Below are 19,467 nucleotides of genomic sequence, written 5' to 3'. Positions count from 1 at the left end.
GTTGCAACTTCCTTCAGTAGTTCCATATCTGGGTTCACCCAGCACCAGCCGCCTTGCCTTGCCACCTGAGTTCCACCCCAACAAGATCAAAGTGGGTGCGTGCTCTAGATGTTACCTGGGCTGGCTGCGGGATGCAGCATCCCTCTTTGCCGCGCTTGCCTTTTCCACATTGAGCTCTAAAGCTGTCGCCTCATAGGCTGTGCTGTCATCACCAAGGCAACCGGCGACTAGAAGGGTCCAAGATTATGGTGAAACTGACCACTCAGAACAGACAAGCCCAGATTGAGGTGGTACTTTGTGCCTCTGCCCTGATCATTGAAGCCCTTAAGGAATCACCCAGAGACAGGAAAAGAAGCAGAAAACCATGAAGCACTGTGACGTATCACTTTTGATGAAACTGGCAACATTGCCCAACAGATGCAGCACTGATCTTCAGCCAGAGAACTCTCTGGAACCGTTAAACGGATTCTGGGAACTGCCCAGTCTGTGGGCGGCAATGTATGGCTGCCCACCACCCTATGACATCATAGATGACATCAACAGTGGTGCAGTGGAGCAGTGGAATGCCCAGCTGGTTAAGAACTGCAAAGGAAAATACTTCCACAAAAGATCATTTGACAGCCAAAAAAATAAAAAATAAAAATAAAAAAATAAAGCTAGAAACATTCATTTATTCATTTATAGATTTTTGTGTGAAAATAAGTTTTCCTATCTCTTGGGTAAATACCTAGGAGTGGAATTGCTGGATCATATGAAAATTATGTTTAACTTTTTAAGAAACTTCCAAACTGTTCTGCAGAGCAGCTGAACCATTTTACATTCTCACCAGCAATGTGTGAGTGGTACAGTTTCTCCACATCCTGCAATTTGGTGATGCCACTATTTTTTACTATAGCCATTATGAAAGACATGTAGTGGATCTCATCATGGCTTTAATTTACATATCTCTAACTATTACTGATGTTGGGCATCTTTTCATGTACTTATTTGCCATCTGTGTATATAGATTTTTAAATAGCATTTATCTGATTTCAAGTGTGGTAGATACATGCTTGTTAAAAAACTAAAATGTTACAGAAATATGTTACATAGAATACAAAAGTTTCCTTTAATAATTTTACTTTCTAGTGATAGCTACTGTTAACAGTATAGTGTATATTCCTCCAGATTTTCCATATATATGTTAATATAAACATTATTTATACAAGTATATATATATAGTTTTTGCAAAAACAGTGACATTTTATACATACTGTTTCAGAACTTGCTTTTATCACTTGACAGTGATCTTGGAGAGCCTTCCATATCAGTAAATATAGATATATCTCCACTTTTTCTAATGACTTGATGGTATTCAGTTGTATGCTGTATTCAATTGTCTATTGTATTTTCTAATAGAACAGAATTTGCTGTTTTTAGGTCAAAAAGTCACATTTTGATGATTCCATGTTTCAACATAGTAGCAATTTTATTTCTGGTATATTCCAGTAAAATTCTGAAGTTGTACAAACTTCCTGATGAAATTATACATTGCATATTACCCAGCTTTGAACTGAAAATTACATTGTAGCAAAGGAATACTTTAAAAAGATGTTATCAGTTAAATTACATAGAAATATGAAACGAGGTCCAGTTAATGTCATGTTTATATCTTAAGAAAACTTGGCATATGGGTAGCAACAGTATCATGAGAACTAGCAAGACTTCCAAAAAATTTAATATACTGTATTATTGCCCCCCAGAAATTTTCATAACAAGCTTTCAGTTATTTCATTTAAAGGCAATTGTTTTATTCATCAATGACTCTTTTAGCTCTCATAATATTCATATGGGGGTTAAAGTACTATCAATTTAATGATCACACAGTGAAAGGTACTCTCTTTTAAATGATCACATAGAGAAAAGACATGATGGCAAGAGAATGTAAATTATTTATTTCTAGTGACTTAACCTTAGACCCCTAAGCTTGCTTAAATTTGATGAGATAAAGAGAAAATGCTGACAATACAGTCATTATTAAGTAGGAGATTCTTTTGGCCTTTTTAGCCCTAGACAGGCATTTTTAATCCTAGAAGGCTATGCAAGAGTAGGAAAGAAAAAGGAGACTTCAGTGAGTATTTCCTCTCTCTCCCTCTCTCCTCTCTTAAGAGTATTTAATCTTTTGGTTTTCTAAGCAATCCCTTGCAGCTGCTTGTTCTCTGTTCTTGCCAAGGACCCTTTGTTTATACTAACTGCACCCAAAGAATTCTTCTTACACAAGTTGTACTACTTAAGCTCTTTTGCAAGTCTCAGACTTTATCACGTCCATGAGGAAACTGAACCGTACTTTTCTTTCTCAACATTCCTTCTGGTCAAGGGAGAATGTAGGGGATTTAAGGCCCTAAACATCAAGTCTTAACCTAATATTTCTTGTGATTTGCGTGTACCAGTGTGTGAGAAAAGTTTCATAAATCTGAGGCTAGATGTGCCTACCATTTCCATACAATGAGAGATTAGGGTGACAGGCCTTAAGAAGGGACCTAGACAATAGTTTAGTACAGCAGGATTCAGGTGGTTAATCCTAATAGTAAAACCAGCAAGAACCCAAAAGTCTAAGAAACAGAATAAAATAACTGAGCCAAGTTCTCTTGGAGAAGACTGGAGATCCATATATTCATCCATAAGTTCCCATGAAAAAACACTAATTTTAGACATATTTTTAAAGCCCCTGAAAATGAAAACATTTATACATTTATGTATCATTATTTTTATCATCAAACCCAAAATTACATAGTAAATTGAGCTCATCCTCAATACTTAACATTTTTTTTCTATTTTAGAGACGTGGGTTTACAGAGCAATCACGCATAAAATGCTGGGTTCCCATAATATTAACACCTTGCACTGGTGTGGAAACTTTGTTACAATTTATGAATGCACATTTTCATAATTGTACCATATTAACTATAACTTAGGGTTCACTGTGTGGTGCAGTCCATGTATTTTTTAAAAATTTTTATTCTGTTACCATGAATACAACCTAACATTTCCCCCTTTAACCACATTAAAAATATATATTTCAGTGCTGTTAATAATGTTCACAATATGTTACCATCACCAATGTCCATTACCAAACATTTCCATCATTTCAAATAGGAACCCTGTATATTTTAAATCCTTCCCATTCCCTAATCCCACCCTGCCCCTGGCAACCTATATTTTAGATTCTGACTGTATGAATTTGCTTATTCTAATTACTTCATATCAGTGAGATGGTAGAGTATTTATTCTTTTGTGTCTGGCTTATTTCACTCAACATAATGTCTTCAGGGTTCATCCAGGTTGTCACATGTATCAGAACTTCATTCCTTTTTAAGGCTGAATAATTCTCCATTGTGTGCGTATACCACATTGTGTTTATCCATTCATCAGTTGACGGACATTTGGGTTGTTTCCATCTTTTGGCAATTGTGAATAATGCTACTATGAACATTAGTGTGCAAATATCTGTTCAAGTCCCTGCTTTCAATTCTCTTGGAAATATACCTAGCAGTGGAATTGCCAGGTCATATGGTAATTCTATACTCAACTTTCTGCAGAACTGACCAAGTGTCTTCCACAGCAGCTGCATCATTTTACTTTGCCACTGGAAATAAATGAGTGCTCTATTTCTCCATATCCTCTCCAATTTTCCATTTTTTTTTTAACAGCAGCCATATTAATGAGTATGAAATGATACCACATTGTGGTTTTGATTTGCATTTTCCTGATGGGTAATGAGGTTGAGCATCTTTTCATGTGCTTTCTGGCAATTTGTATATTTTCTTTGGAGAGATGTCTGTTCACATTTTTATCCATTTCTTAATTGCTTTGTTTGTCTTTTTGTTGTTGAGTTGAAGGATTTCTTTATATATTCTGAATATTAAACCTCTATCAGATAAGTGGTTTCAAAATATTTTCTCCATTGTGTAGAATGTCATTTTACTTTCATGTTGAAGTCCTTTGAAGCACAAAAGTTTTTAATTTTGATGAAATCCCATTTATCTATTTTTGTTGTTGTTCCTTGTGCTTTGAAACTATTGCCTAACACAAGGTCTTAAATATGCTTCCTTACATTTTCTTCCAGGAGTTTGATAATTCTGGCTCTTATATTTAGGTCTTTGCTCCATTTTGACTTGATTTTTTTGAGGTAGGTGTGAGGTAGGGGGCCCCTTTTATTTTGCAAATGGAGATCCAGTTTTCCCAGCACCATTTGTTGAAGAGACTATTCTTTCCCAATTGAGTGGACTCGGCACCCTTGTCAAAAATCAATTAGACATAAATGTGAGGGTTTATATCTGAACTCTCAGTTTGATTCCATAGGTCTTTATGTCTTTCCTTGTACCAGTACCATGCTGTTTTGATTACTGTGGCTTTGTAGTAAATTAAAAAATCTGTAAGTGTGAGCCCTCCAACTTCATTCTTCTTTTTCAAGATGTCTTTGGCTATTTAAGGCCCCTTACTCTTCCATAAAAATTTGATGATTGGCTTTGCCATTTCTGCAAAGAAAGTGGTTGGAATTTTGATTGGTATTGCATTAAATCTACAAATCACTTTGGGTATGACTGACATCTTAATATTTGGCCTTCCAGTCTATGAACACCGATTGTCATTCCATTTATTTAGTTTCTTCTTTGATTTCTTTTGGCAATGTTTTGTAGTTTTCTGTGTACAAGTACTTTACATCCTGTGTTAGGATTTATTCCTAGATATTTGATTCTTTTAGTTGCTATTGTAAACGGATTTTTTTCCCTTGCTTTCTTCTTCTGATTGTTCATTGCTTGTATATAGGGACACTACTGCTTTGGGGGTGTTAATCTTGTACTCCACCACTTTGCTGAGTTCATTTATTAGCTCTAGGAGCTCTGTTGTAAATTTTTTCAAGATTTTCTGTATATAGAATCATGCCATCTGCAGATAGGAAAAGATTTACTTCTTCCTTTCCAATTTGAATGCCTTTTATTTCTTTTTCTTGCCTAATAGCTCTGATGAGAACTTCCAGTGCAATGTTGAATAACATTGGTGACAGTGGACCCCGTTTCCTGTTCCAGATCATAGGAGGGAAAGTTTTCAGTCTGTCACTTTTAAATAGGATGTTAGCTGTAGGGATTTCACGTATACCCTTTATCATGTTGAGGAAAGTTCCTTCTATTCCTTGGGTCCTAAGTATTTTTATCAAGAAGGGTTTCTGGATTTTGTTACATGCCTTTCTGCGTCAATTGATATGATCATGTATTTTTCTTTCCTTCATTCTGATATTGTGGTGTATTAACGTTAATTGATTTTCTCATGTTGAACCAACCCTGCACACCAGGGATAAATCCCACTTGATCATGGTGAATAATTCTTTTAATGTGCTATTAGATTTGGTTTGCTAGTGTTTTGTTGAGATTTTTTTGCATCTTTATTCATAAGAGATATTAGTCTGCAATTTTCTTGTGGTATCTTTATCTGGCTTTGACATGAGTGTGATGTTGGCCTCATAGAATGAATTAGGGAGTGTTTCCTCCCCTTCAATTTTTTGGAAGTATTTGAGCAAAATTGGAGCTAAGTCTTCTGGAAAAAGAAGACTTCTGTGAAGCCATCTTGTCCTGGGCTTTTTTTGTTGCTGTTGTTAGGAGGTCTTTGATTACTAATTCAATCTCTTTACTAGTAATTGGTTTGTTGAGATGTACTATTTCTTCTTGAGTCAGTGTAGGTGTTTATGTGTTTCCAAGAATTTGTTTGTTTCATCTTTGTTATCTAATTTATAGGTATATAGTTCATAGTATTGTCTTATAATCCTTTTTATTTCAATGGGGTTGATAGTAATGTCCCCCTTTTCATTTCTGATTTTTGTTGTTTGTATCCTCTCTTTTTCTTTGTCCATCTAGCTAAAAGTTTCTCAAATTTTTTTTATCTTTTTGAAGAGCCAACCTTTGGTTTCATTGATTCTATTTTTAAAAATTCTCTATGTCATATATCCCCACTCTGATCTTTATTTCCTTCCTTCTGCTAACTTGAATTTAATTTGCTATTTGTTTCCTAGTTCTCGTTTTGAAGTTAGGTCTCTGATTTGAAGTCTTTCTTCTTTTTAATGTAGGCATGTAGATCTATAAATTTCCCTCTCAACACTGCCTTTGCCTTTGGTATGTTGTATTTTCATTTTCTTTTGCCTCAAGATATTTCCTAATTATGCTTGTGATTTCCTCTTTACCCCATTGTTTGTTTCAGAGTGTGTTGTTTAATTTCTATATATTTGTGAATTTTCCATTTCTCCCTGTGTTATTAATTTCTAGCTCCAGACCACTGTGGATGGAGAAGATATGTTGTATTATTTCAATATTTTTGAATTTATTGAGACTAGTTTTGTGACTTTACATATGATCTGTCCTAGAGAATGGTCCATTTGCAATTGAGAAGAATGTTTACTCTATTATTGTTGTGTGAAGTGTTCTATATATGTCTCCTAGGTCCAGACATACACAGAGTATCATTTGTACTTATTTAGAGTATCATTCAAGACTTGTATTTCCTTATTGATCTTCTAACAAGATGTTCTATCCATTATTTAAAGTGGTGTATTAAAGTCTCCCACTATTAACATAGAACGGTCAATTTCTCCCTTCAAATATGTTAATATTTGCTTCATGTGTTCTGGGGATCTGCTGTTAGGTGCACATGTATTTATAATTGTTACATATTCTTGTTGAATTGACCCCTTTTTTGGTATACAATGACCCTCTTTGCCCCTTGTAACTGTTTTTGACTTAAAGTCTATTTTATCTGATTTTAATGTAGCTACCCCAGCTCTCTTTTGGTTACTACTTGCATGGTACATTTTTTCCCAATCCTTTCACTTTCAGCATACTTGTCTCTTTGAATTTAAGGTCAGTCTCTTGCGGACAGTGTATAGTTGAGACATGGTTTTTTAAGCATTCTGACTTTTGACTGGAAAGTTTCATCCATTTACATTTAAAGTCACTACTGATAATAGCAGGGCTTTCTTCTGCGACTTTGCTGTTTAGCCCTTGTAAGTCTTATACCTTTTGTCCCTCAATTCTTCTGTTACTGCCTACTTTTATATTTATTTGATTTTTTTGTGTTGTAACAAATTAAATGTCTTCTCTTTTCTATATGGATATGTTGCTCACATATTTTCCTTGTGGCTACAATAGCATTAAAATTTAACATCCCAAATATGTAACAATCATATTTGGTTTGATACCAACTTGAGTTCTGTAGCATGCAGATATACTTTCCCTACATCCCTTAGTTCCCTTACCTTTTTTCTGTAGTTGTTACCACTTACATCTTTGTACATTGTATGTCCCAAACCATAAATTTAACATTCCTTTTTATATATTTACATTTTAGCACCTGCAGGAAGAAGTGGAGTTATATACCAAACAATAACATATAATAATAGTGGCATTTATAATTACCCAAATAGTTACCTTTACCACTGGTCTTTATTTTTTATGCAGCTTTAAACCACTGTCTGTGTCCTTTCCTTTCAGTTTGAAGATCTCCCTTTAGCATTGCTTGTAGGGCAGGTCTAGTTGTGATGAACTCCCTCAGCTTTTGTTTATCTGGAAATGTCTTAATCTCTACCTCATTTTTAAAGAAAATCTTGCCAGATATAAAATTCTTGGTCGGCAGTTGTTTTCTTTCAGCACTTAAAGTATTTCAATCTACTGCCTTCTTGCCTCCATTGTTTCTCATGACAAATTGGTACTTACTCTGATTGGAACGTCCTTGTTCATAACACATTGCTTTTCTCTTGCAGCTTTCAGAACTCTCTCCTTTTCTTTTGCAATCAGTAATGTGATCAGTACATTACAGGGTGTGTTTTTCTTCATGTTTCTCCTGTTTGGTGTTCCCTGGACTTCTTGAATTGTGCATATTCACAACTTTTGCTAAGTTTGGGAAGTTCACTATCATTATTTCTTTGAATATTCCTTCTACTCCTTTCTCTCTCTCTTCTCCTTCTGAGACTCTCATAATATGTATTTGGTACATGCTTTATGGTATCCAAGAGATGTCTTAGTCTATTTTCACTTTTTATAATTCTTTTTTCTTTCTATTCCTCAGTCTGACTCAAAATATCAATTGTCTTGTCTTAGAGTTCACTGATTCTTTCCTCTGCCATTTCCAATCTGCTCTTGAAACCCTCCTAGGAATTTTTCATTTCAATTATTATAGTCTTCAACTCCAGTAGTTCTGTTTGGTTCCCTTTTTAAAATTTCTGTCTCTTTACTAAGAGTCTCATATTGCTCGTTGATTGTTTTCCTAATTTCCTTTAGTTCTTTCTCAGTATTTTCCTTCATCTCTGTATTAGTTAGGGTTCTCTAGGGAAACAGAATCAACAAGAGATATCTATGAGTATAAGATTTATAAAAGTGTCTCATGCAACTGTGGGGATGCATGAGTCCAAATTCCGTAGGGCAGGCAGCAGACTGGCAACTCCAATGAAGATGTTCAATGAACTCCTCAGGCAGTGAACTGGCAACTTCAATGAACTCCTCAGGCAGCAAACTGGCAACTCTAATGAAGGTGTTCGATGAACTCCTCAGGAAACACTTCACTGGTCAGCTGAAGAAGTGATGGTCCTCTATCTGTCTCGCTTAAAAGTCTTCAACTGATTGGATTAAATCCAGCTGATTGAATTCTCTCATTGTGGAAGACATGCCCCTCATTGATGTAATCAGTCACAGCTGCAGCCAGTTGACTGATGATTTAATAAACCAGCCTTCTGGTTTATTAGCCAGCCACAAATGTCCTTGCAGTTAGGCCAGTGCTTGCTTGACCAGACACCTGGGTACCATCACCTGGCCAAGTTGACACATGAACCTAACCATCACAATCTCCTTGAGCATTTTTAAGATAACTTTTTAAAAGGCTCTGCTCAGTATGTCCATATTCTGGTCTTCCTCATTGGTGTTTTCTGGATTTTGTACTCTTCCTTTGGTGCACACTGTACATTTTAATATTTTAAAATGTTAACTCTGTAATTTATTCCCTGAGGTGTCTGTTTCCTGATTTTGTAACCACCTGGTGATAACACAGAGATTTCCTAAGCTTCGGCCCAAGGTGAAGGAAGTGTTCAGCATCCTCCCTGTCATTTTTGGGTCTTTGTCTTGTCCTGGACTTGTGTTTGTTAGTTGTTTTCGAGTTCTCCTGTTTACAGGAGTTTGAATGCCCCCTCTAATTCCCAGGAGTCAGAGCTCCCAGTTCCAGGTCTTCAGAGCTGGAAAGGCTTTGCCCCAGACTGCCTGCCTCTGTAGTTACTTATTCTCCTTTTATTGTCTCAAGCTGCTTTTGCCTGGAGGGCAAATTCTGGGGGGGGGGGGGGGCTTGCTGGAGAAGTATAGAAGTGTTTCCCAAGCCAGTCTTTTCCAGATGAAACAGGGCCAGGGACTCACAAAGGGGGCACAGAGTGGTCCCAAAGTGCCCTAGGGAGGGGACAGGAAGGGCACCAGCAATTTCTTCCCCAGCTCCCCAAAACTGAGCTTTCTTGACCTGCCCAGAAAATGCAGCCCTTCAACTAACTGTCTCCCACAGTCCAGAGGAAGTTTAGCATTTTTAAGTGTCCTCGGCCAACACCTTTGTCCGGGATGGGTTGGAACAATGGCTGCCCTCAGAGTCAGGCCCCCAGCGATTGGAAGGCTTTAATCCAAAGCCCTGATCAGCAATCAGCCATGCTCACCCCTGGTCTTGGGGAAGAGGATTTTTATGTCTCTTCCTGTCACCAGGAAGCTAGCCAGGGGCTGGACCCCACAGCGGTCTGTAGTGAGAGGTAGGTTTTGGTGCCAGTAACCGGTGCACTGAGAGAGCAATTTACTGATCTTTATTGTAATTTACCAGCCTCTTCCTCCCACTCTTCCCTGCATGCTGCACAGAGTTTGAAAGGCCTCTGGAGTTTCAAAATAGTTGTTTCAGACAGTTCCTGACTGTTTAACAGTTGTTCTGGTGGAAGAATTGAATCCTGGAGCTTCCTACTCGGCTGTCTTCCCGCAGTCCTCCTCCATGAAATCACCTTAACGTCTTCCTTAAAGCTCAATGACTTTGAACAAAAGCAAGTTCCTTTTGGTCAGCTGTCCAACCATTTTAGAGATGAGATAGTCAAAGCTAGGAGCAAAGTGACATGTCCAAGATCACATGGCTTTCCACTGGCTGAGGGTAGACTCATATCCACACCCTTCGATTTCTCCATGTACTTTCCACTGTACCACAGTTGCTTCTCCCAGAACATCCAGATTATGAAAATTAAATAACAGCTTTTCATTATGATGTTTCCTTTCCCTGAGATACAGAAAATATAATACATTTTTGGCGTTATATAGATAAAAATTTATTTCCAATCTTATCGAACATTATTTTCAAATTTCCTTCCTCCTGAAGGTACCTTCCAGTTCCGCTCAAAAACTCCATCCTACAAAGGGTTCACAGACTCAGGTCTATCCTTAGTCTACCCATAGCTCACTCACTTTGTGAGCTGTGTGATCTTCAGCAAATCATTTAACCTCTCTGAGTTAAGAGAAACAATCGCAGCCTCCTTAAAATGACTGTAGGGCAAATCAAATGAGAAAACAGGTGCAAAGCTTTATTTAACTGCCTGGTGTGGGTTAAGTGAGTACTCAGTAGCAGTGTTCCAAATAGGCACCCGATAGGAATATGTGAATGGGGGTACAAAGAGTAGAGGGCTGTGGTCCTTGCCACCAAACTGTGAGTGAAACAAATTTGCTCCAGACTCCAAAATGCATTTGATGATAATACAACCCATAGGTTAAGGAGTGGTGTGTGGAGGCAGCTGATACCAGTGAGAGCTGACTTGGGGCATTTTTTCCCAACCCTTTGTTCAGTAAGGTTAAGTTGGGGGCTTGAAGTCAGTCATGGTGGGGGTATTTACACTGTGAGAAATGGGCAAATGCTACAATTCTGGGATCCTCCTTCTCCCCTCCAGAGCCATTTGTTAACTATCCACTATCACACCACTGACAGGAAACCAGGCTTTGAAGTTAAACAAGTCTAGGTTTGCATCCAAGGTCTGCCACTTATTGTTGTTCCCTAGGGAAGCTCCTTCAGGAATCTGAGTCTCAGGTTCCTCATCTATAAGAGGGGGATAATAGTAAAAGTTTAAAGGACTGTTGAAAAGTTTTAATGAGATAAGGTATGTGAAACTCTTAGAAAGGACCTAGCAATTGGCGATACCAAATGATAGATAGTAGTGGTTATTATGATTATTGTTTAAAAGTCTGGAACATTTCTGGAGTATTTTAAAACTCTGCTTGGTCCTATATAGTCCATTCCTTTTGAGTAATGCTTAAGAAAGATGTGAATTGATTTTTAGAGTTAACTTGTCAGCCTAGGTTAGAAAATGATTTGTTTTATGGCAAAAATATCTATTCAAGTCCTTTTATTGTTTCTGTTTGGGAAATATTCAAACAAATTTAAAATCTAAACAAAGACAATTTTAAAGCCAGAAATCTAAGTGTTTTGAGTCCCCTCTGAGAATTTTTGAACAATGTTGGGCCCAAAGCCAGGACAAGTTACAATCTTTTTGAACCCACCCCACTCTGCCTCAAGAGCGGTCCTTCTCCAGAGAAAAGAATTTGATATAAGGCCAAGAAGAGAATCTTTCTCCTTAGAATATCTTAAAGCTTTCATCCTTTTTGTTAAAGAAAAAAAATGTACCTATAAAGTTGTTATGGAACAGACTTCAAAATATCCAAATGCCCTGAGTCTAGAGAAGGAAACATTCACATATGAATATCTGTGGCTTGGAGGCATGTGGTGAAAGATCCTGGGCCTGAGGTCCCCCCTGTCATACTGGAGGAGTAGCCCAGACCGTGACAAGGCTGGATTTCCTGCTTGCTCCCAAGCTTCCCCCTTACCTCCCTCATCATTAAGGGAGTAGCTGGTCATGGTCCCTCTGATGTCCATGGCAGAGGCCCATTTCAATAGTGTGAGGCGGTCCTGTTGGGCAGTTGGGTGATGGTCCATCCACTCAGTTCTCACTCTGTTGCTGGGGTGAGCAGGGGGTGGGGCACAAAAAGGAGAGTGCAGATATGACTTAAGGATACTGGTAGGGCCCAGGAAATCACATCCCATAAGCTGGTGAAGGAAGGATGTAGAAAGGATAGTCTCTTGCATGTCCTCTAGTGTTGGGGAATTTCTGTCACTTCCACCACCTGCCTCCTTTCTCTGGAGGTTCTGTCATCAGCACATACTAATAGTGCATTCAGTGCACCTTACAGCAGAGTAACATACAAGATTCTCTATGGATAGCTGCCTCTTTACCCTTATAGAATTTCCCTGGCATGACCAGACCATGAGCTATTCCTCTACTACTCCTTAACTGGAACCTGAAAGACAAAAAGGACCTTAGAATGCACTTTGTTCCACTGATAGGACACCAAGAAGTGAAATGATTTTTCTGAAGTCATACAGCTTGTTAATTGATCATGTGTCTAGAACTCAGATCTTTTGACTTGATTTCAAGTGAAATTTCCCCAGTACACACAATGATCAAAACTTTTCACCTCCAAGACCTTAAATTTCAAGTATCCTCTGAATTGACTCTCTGAATTCTACTTCTTCAGGCTAACCTTGAGCCAAATTCCTAGACAACAATCCCTCTCCTTTCAATGTATACCAACACCAGCCTCCTTCTGGATTCACTTATCCCTATCCAGAGGCTGGAACTGAGGATTTGGCTCCATGGATTTCTTGATTTAATCTACCTTGTCTGGCTCTCTCCAGTCCTTGACTTTTCCCACTCCCAATCTTGGGACATTCACTGGACTTGGCTGGGTTCACACCACCTTAGCTGGGTCCTAACTGTTATTCAACACTCCTCTTGACCATCCTTTGTGCACTGTCTATAACATTCACCACAGAGCCTGGGCTGGGCTTTTCCCACTCACTCAGCCCCCTTCACAGACCCTCCCACGTCTGTAAGAAGCAAAGAAAACTCCTGAATCACAGGATATCAAAAACTAGTAGAGCCTTTAAAGAGTGTTTCATTCAATGCTCTCACTCTACAGAGAAGGAATAAAAATTACCCATCCTCAGAAATTAATGAGTATTTCAGAGCATCTGGCCTACCATGTTGCCTTCAGGTAGATAAAATATTCTGTCCATTTTCAGATGAGGTGCTAAAGATTCAGAAATGTCATGTGATTTGCTCAAGATCATACAGCTGTCCAGGCAGAATTTAAGAGAGCATTGCCCTCTTTCTCTTATCTCCCCACTTTAAAATCATGCTCTAACCCTGTAATCTCTTCACCACTGCAAAATGTCTCTGTCACATTCTCTCCTTCTTCCACTCATCACTGTCTTTTGAGCATCTACCATATATTCAGCATAAAGGAGGTACTAGAGATAAAAAGAGGAATGAAACACACCCCATAGCCTCCAAAATCTACTTCTCCTTCCTGCAGGTACCCAGAGTTTAGCCTATGTTATTTTAAAAAAGGAGGACATCTCATTTCTCCAAATTATATTAAATATATTTATTAAATATCTACTGTAAACTCTGTATCAGTTTTCTCTGATACAGAGAAAATTAGAAGTTTGGGCTTCTCAAACCTGTATTTTATGCATAGAGCAGGTAGATTTTAGGTTTAGCTACTCTACTGTCTTAACCTGAATTTCCCGAAAAAGCAGAGCCTGAGGCTGCTTTATATATTACTACTAAATTAAGAAGTGTAATCCCAGGAAGTCATAATGAGGAACAAAGAAAGCAAGGCAGGGAAGGCAGGAGATTTAAAATAAGGGAATCTAATAGAGTTTTCTAACATTAAATTTAATTGATGCCTTGATCTTGTGGAATTGTTTTTAGAAAAGCCATGATATAAATTAGGGATGCAAACAAGGGCGAAGAATTTACCCACTAATTTCCTTCTTCCATTGGTCAAATGTTTGCCTTCCACACCTACAGGTTGTGCATATGTGAGTTCCCTGTATCAATAAGGAAGCTATTGGACTGGAGGCATCAGGCTACAGCCTATATAGAAGGTGAGGCCCTGTCAAAGTGCACTTGCTAAAGTCCATCAGAGCCCACACCAGTGCTGGTTTCCACAGTAGGGCTTACACAAGACACAGATGAGGCCTGATGCAGGTATCTGATATAACTACTGTTGACATCTATCCTGCTCTCAGTTTCCTTATGAAGGCAGGAGCACTAAATCTTGTATGCAATTGTTATTGGCCTTCCTTTGGCCTATAAGTCTCTGGTCACAAGCCATAAAGGGCTGGGTTGCTTGAATTCAATACTAACCCCACACATATTGTCTCATATCTTAACAGCTCCTTGAAGGTCAGGGTTGATAGGATTGATCATTTAATCAGTCAGATAACTGTGTCCAGCCCTGTGAAAGAGATATATTTTAGGCTTCTTTCTTTTGAACTTGAATTTTAATGAGTAAATGCTGCTATTAAGAATCAAAATACATATTCTCTGTGCAAAATACATATTCTCTGTGCATTAGGAGTGGTCTTTATGACTATTAGTACTGCTAATAAATTTTATAATTTTTATTCCAGAAACATATACAACCTAAAATCCACCCCCCCTTTTTTTTTTTTACCATATTCAAATATATAATTTAGTGTTGTTAATTATGTTCACAATGTTGTGCTACCAACATCACTGCCCCCTACCAAAATTATCCATCACCCGAAATAGAAAATTTGTTCAATCTGAGCACTAACTCCCCATTCCCTACCTCCACCCCAACCACTGGTAACCTATATTCTTGTTTCTGACTCTACGAATTTTCTTATTCTAATTACTTCATATCAGTGAGATCATACCATATTTGTCTTTTGTGTCTTGCTTATTTCACTCAATATGATGTCTTCAAGGTTCTTTCAGACTGTCATATGTATCAGAACTTTATTCCGTTTCATGGATGAATAATATTCCATTGTATGTATATACCACATTCTGTTTATCAGTTATTAGACAATTAGGTTGCTTCTATCTTTTTGCAATTGTGAATAATGCTGCTATGAACATTGGTGTGCACATACCTGTTTGAGTCCCTTCTTTCAATTCTTTTGGGTATATAAATAGAAGTGGGATTGCTGGGTCATATGGTAACTCGATACTTACCTTTCAGAGGAACTACCAAATTCTCTTCCACAGTGGCTGCATCATTTTACATTTCCACCAACAATGAAAGATTGTTCCTATTTCTCCACATCCTCTCCAACACTTGTAATTTTCTGTTTTTTTTTTTTTTTTTTTAATAGTAGTCATTCTAGTGGATGTGAAATGGCATCTCACTGTGATTTTGACTTGCATTTCTATAATGGCTAATGATGTTGAGGACCTTTCATGTGTTTTTGGCCATTTGTGTATCTTCTTTGGAGAAATGTCTATTCAAGTCATTTGCCCGATTTGTAGTTGGGTTATTTGTTTTTATGTTGTTGAGTTGTAGGATTTCTTTATATATTCTGGATATTAAACCCTTTTTGGATATGTGGTTTCCAATATTTTCTCCCATTCTGTAGGTTGTCATTTTACTTTCATAATAAAGTCCTTTGAGACACAAAAGTTTTTAATTTTAATGAGGTCCCATTTATTTATTTTTTTCCTTTTATTGCTCATGCTTTTGGTGTAAGGTCTAAGAAACCATTTCCTAACAAAAAGTCCTGAAGATGCTTTCCTTTGTTTTCTTGTAGAGGTTTTATGGTCCTGGCTCTTATATTTAGGTCTTCGATCCATGTTGACTTGATTTTTGCATGTGGTGAGAGGTAGGGGTCCACCTTTATTCTTTTACATATGACATCCAGTTTTCCCAGCACCATTTGTTGAAGAGACTATTCTTTTCCAATTGAGTGGACTTGGCACCCCTGTCAAAATCAGTTGGCCATTGTGCCAGTTTATATATATTATGTCCCCCACAAAAAGCCATATTATTTAATGCACTCTTGTGGGGGCAGTACTACTAATCTTTTTGATTAAGGTGTGACCTCTTGATTGAATGTTTCCATGAAGATTTGACCTCACCCATTCAGGGTAGGTCTTGTTTAGTTTACTGGAGTCCTTTAAAGGGAGCTTGCACAGAGGGCAGAGAGAATGAAAACGCTCTGGGATATGCTAAGCCAAGACCCAGACGTTTGCTGACGCTGACGTTTAGAGATGCTTGGAGATGTGAACAGAAGGATGTTTGGAGATGCTTAGGTAAGAGATGCTAGCCCAGAGTTTTTTCTGGAGAAGCTAAGAGAGACAAGCCCAGAGACCTTTTGGAGAATGCCACTTTGAAACCAGAACCCCAGAGCAAAGTATCAGCAGATGCCAGCCACGTGACTTCCCAGCTAACAGAGGTTTTCTGGATGCCACTGGCTGTTCTTCGTGAAGGTATACTCTTGTTGATGCCTTAATCTGGACATTTTCATGGCCTTTGGACTGTAAATTTATAACCAAATAAACCTCTTTAATAAAATCCATTTCTGGTATTTTGCGTAACAGTAGCACTAGCAAACTGGAACAGCCATAGATGTGAGGATTTATTTTTGGGCTCTCAGTTTGATACTTTTGGTCTATATGTCTGTTTTTGTATCAGTTCCATGCTGTTTTGATTACTGTGGCTTTGTAAAATTTTTAAGATTGGGAAGTTGCGTACCTTTAGTTTTTCTTTTTCAAGATGGCTTTGACTGTTTGGGACCCCTTACCCTTCCATATAAACTTGTTGTTTTTTTTTTTTTTTTTAACAACAATCTGTCCTTTTCTTTATTGAAATATTTTGTCTGCATTTACATGAAAATAAATCAATTGCTTTTACCATATGACAGTGAAATATCAACTCTACTGTCTCCAATGGTCAATCATTTTATAAATTAAGGTGATTAAAGTTATTTGTAAAAACAGTATCTACTGAGACTTTCCTGCACAAAATTCTAGAATAAGTGCAGTCAAACCAAGTATAGACAAAGTACAAGTTCATTGGTAATGCTATACTAAATGGATAAAAAGTAAAATTGACTTTATACTGTAAGTTATACAATCATAAAGCACCTATCATTTGTTCTTGCATGTATGCTTAGATTTCTTATATAAATAACAGAATGCTCTATTTCATGTACGTCAATGGGATCAACTCCTTAGAAAAAGACTGAAAATGTTTGATAATCAACTCCCAAATTTTATGCTTTTTTTTTTTCTTTTATCAATCTCCTGACATTTGACATAAGCAGGAAAGTATTTTCAGTAAATTTAGCACCTAGGTCTAGAAACGTCTTGAAGAGCTCTGGCAAGTTGCATATATCTCATGTTGCTTTTGGTTTCCCATCTCTTCTTTGCTTCAACCCCCCATGCAAGTTTCTTCTTTTTCTGAACAACCTGTGAATTTTCAGCAGCTTTCTTGGCTTTTTCAAAATTGTGGCAGGTGACTGCTTTGTCAATTTTTACACCAAGTTCTTGAGGCTAGCTGGTTGCTGAGTTCCTTGGCTTTCTCAATATTCCGCTCTTCCACAGCTTGGTCTATGCTCTTTTCAAGATCTGTCTTCTCACTTTTTTTCTTTTTTACAGGGGGTCAAACCTATCATTGACTCCAAAATACTGAGTGAGTTCCTTTCACTGGATTTCATTTGGTGAATGTTCACTATGAGATGCCTCTTCATTGTTCAATTTATCTTTCCTGGAGTGTTTTCTTTTTTTCCTCCTGAATCTTGAGGCTGAGTTTTTCTGTTTAGAATGTTTTTTATGCAATTCTTGAAATTTATTCCACATTTTTAATGAAATTCCAGATGGACACTCTTCATATGCATTTACATTTGCCTCTGTTTCAGTTTTTGGTTTATTTGTAGGGAACTCTGAGATTTCTGATTTTCTAGTGGTGGCCTGATCTTCTTTAACTTCCTGTAAGTTAAATCCAGAGCTCTCTACTGTGGCTTCATCTTTGCAGTTTGACTCAACATCACTTTCATTTAGGCCAGGAGGTAGTAGCCCACTCCACATCTTTGGTTCAGTTAGGAACAGGCCGCCCAGCAGCCATCTTAAGAACTGTTGATTGGTTTTTGATTGAGATTGCCTTGAATCTGTAAATCACTTTGTATAGAATTGACATATTAGCGTTATTTACTCTTCCAATCCATGAACATGGAATGTTCTTCTATTTATTTGGGTCTTCTTTATTTCTTTTAGCACGTGTTTGTACTTTTGGGTGAACAAATCCTATACATCCTTGGTTAGATTTAATCTAAGATATTTGGTCCTTTTAGTTGCTATTGGAAATGGATTTCTTTTCTTGATTTCCTCTTCAGATTGTTCATTATGAGTAAATAGAAACAACACTGATTTTTGGGTGTTGATCTTATACCCTGCTACTTTGCTGAGGTCATTTATTAGTTCTAGTAGCTTTGTTATGGGCTTTTCAGGATTTTCTGTATATAGGATCATGTCATTTGCGAATAGGAAAAGTTTTTACTTCTTTTCCAATTTGAATGCCTTGTATTTCTTTTTCTTGCCTAATTCCTCTGACTAGAACTTCCGGTACAATGTGGAATATCAGTGGTGATGATGGGCATTCTTGTCTTATTCCTGAAGTTTAGAGGGAAAGCTTTTAGTCTTTGACCATTGAGTATGATATTTGTTGTGAGTTTTTCATATATGCCTTTTATCATGTTGAAGAAGTTTCCTTCCATTTCTATTTTCTGAGTTTTTTTGTTTTGTTGTCTTGTTTTTGTCAAGGAGAGGTGCTGGATTTTGTCAAATGGCTTGTCTTATCAAGATGATCATGTTTTTTATTTCTTTGTTCTATTAATGTGGTATATTATGTTAATTGATTTTATGTTGTACCACCCTGCATAACTGGGAAAATCTCCTCTTGATCACAGTGCATAATTCTTTTAATGTGCTGTTGGATTATATTTCTAGTATATTATATATTATATACTTATAAATATTTATATTTATATGTATTTAATACATTATATATTTAATGTTTGGTAGAATTCACCTCTGAAGCCATCTAGTTCTGGGCTTTTCTTTATTCAGAAGTTTTTGATTACTGATTGAATTTCTTGTTATTGGTCAGTTGAGATCTTCTATTTTCTCGAGTCATTGAGGTCGTTTTTCTGTTTCTGGGAATTTGTCCATGTCATCTAGGTTTTCTAGTTTGTTTTCATACAGTTGTTCACAGTATCCTCTTATAATCCTTTTTGTTTCTGTGGAGTAGGTAGTAACATCCCTCTTTCACTTCTGATTTTAGTTATTTGTGTTCTCTTTCTTTTTTATTTGTCAGTATAGCTAATATTTTATTCTCTAAGTTATTTATCTCCATTCTGATCTTTGTTAATTCCTTCCTTCATGCACTTTGGGTTTAGCTTGCTCTTCTCTTTCTAGATCCTCCAGTTATGAGCCTAGGTCTCTGATTTGAGAGCTTTCTTCTTTCTTATTGTAAAAATTTACAGCTATAAGTTTCCTTCTCAGCATTGCTTTGCTGCATTCCATAAATT

General features: G+C 37.2%; 1 pseudogene; it reads right to left on the bottom strand.

Moving 5' to 3' along the window:
• Positions 1 to 111: 111 nt before the first annotated feature.
• Positions 112 to 17,968, bottom strand: LOC119532645 (annotated as a pseudogene).
• Positions 17,969 to 19,467: the final 1,499 nt, after the last annotated feature.

This window comes from Choloepus didactylus, chromosome 4 (assembly GCF_015220235.1).
Source record: "Choloepus didactylus isolate mChoDid1 chromosome 4, mChoDid1.pri, whole genome shotgun sequence".
Lineage (NCBI taxonomy): Eukaryota > Metazoa > Chordata > Mammalia > Pilosa > Megalonychidae > Choloepus > Choloepus didactylus.
The sequence above is the reverse complement of the archived record's forward strand: the minus strand, read 5'-3'. Positions and strand labels throughout refer to the sequence as shown.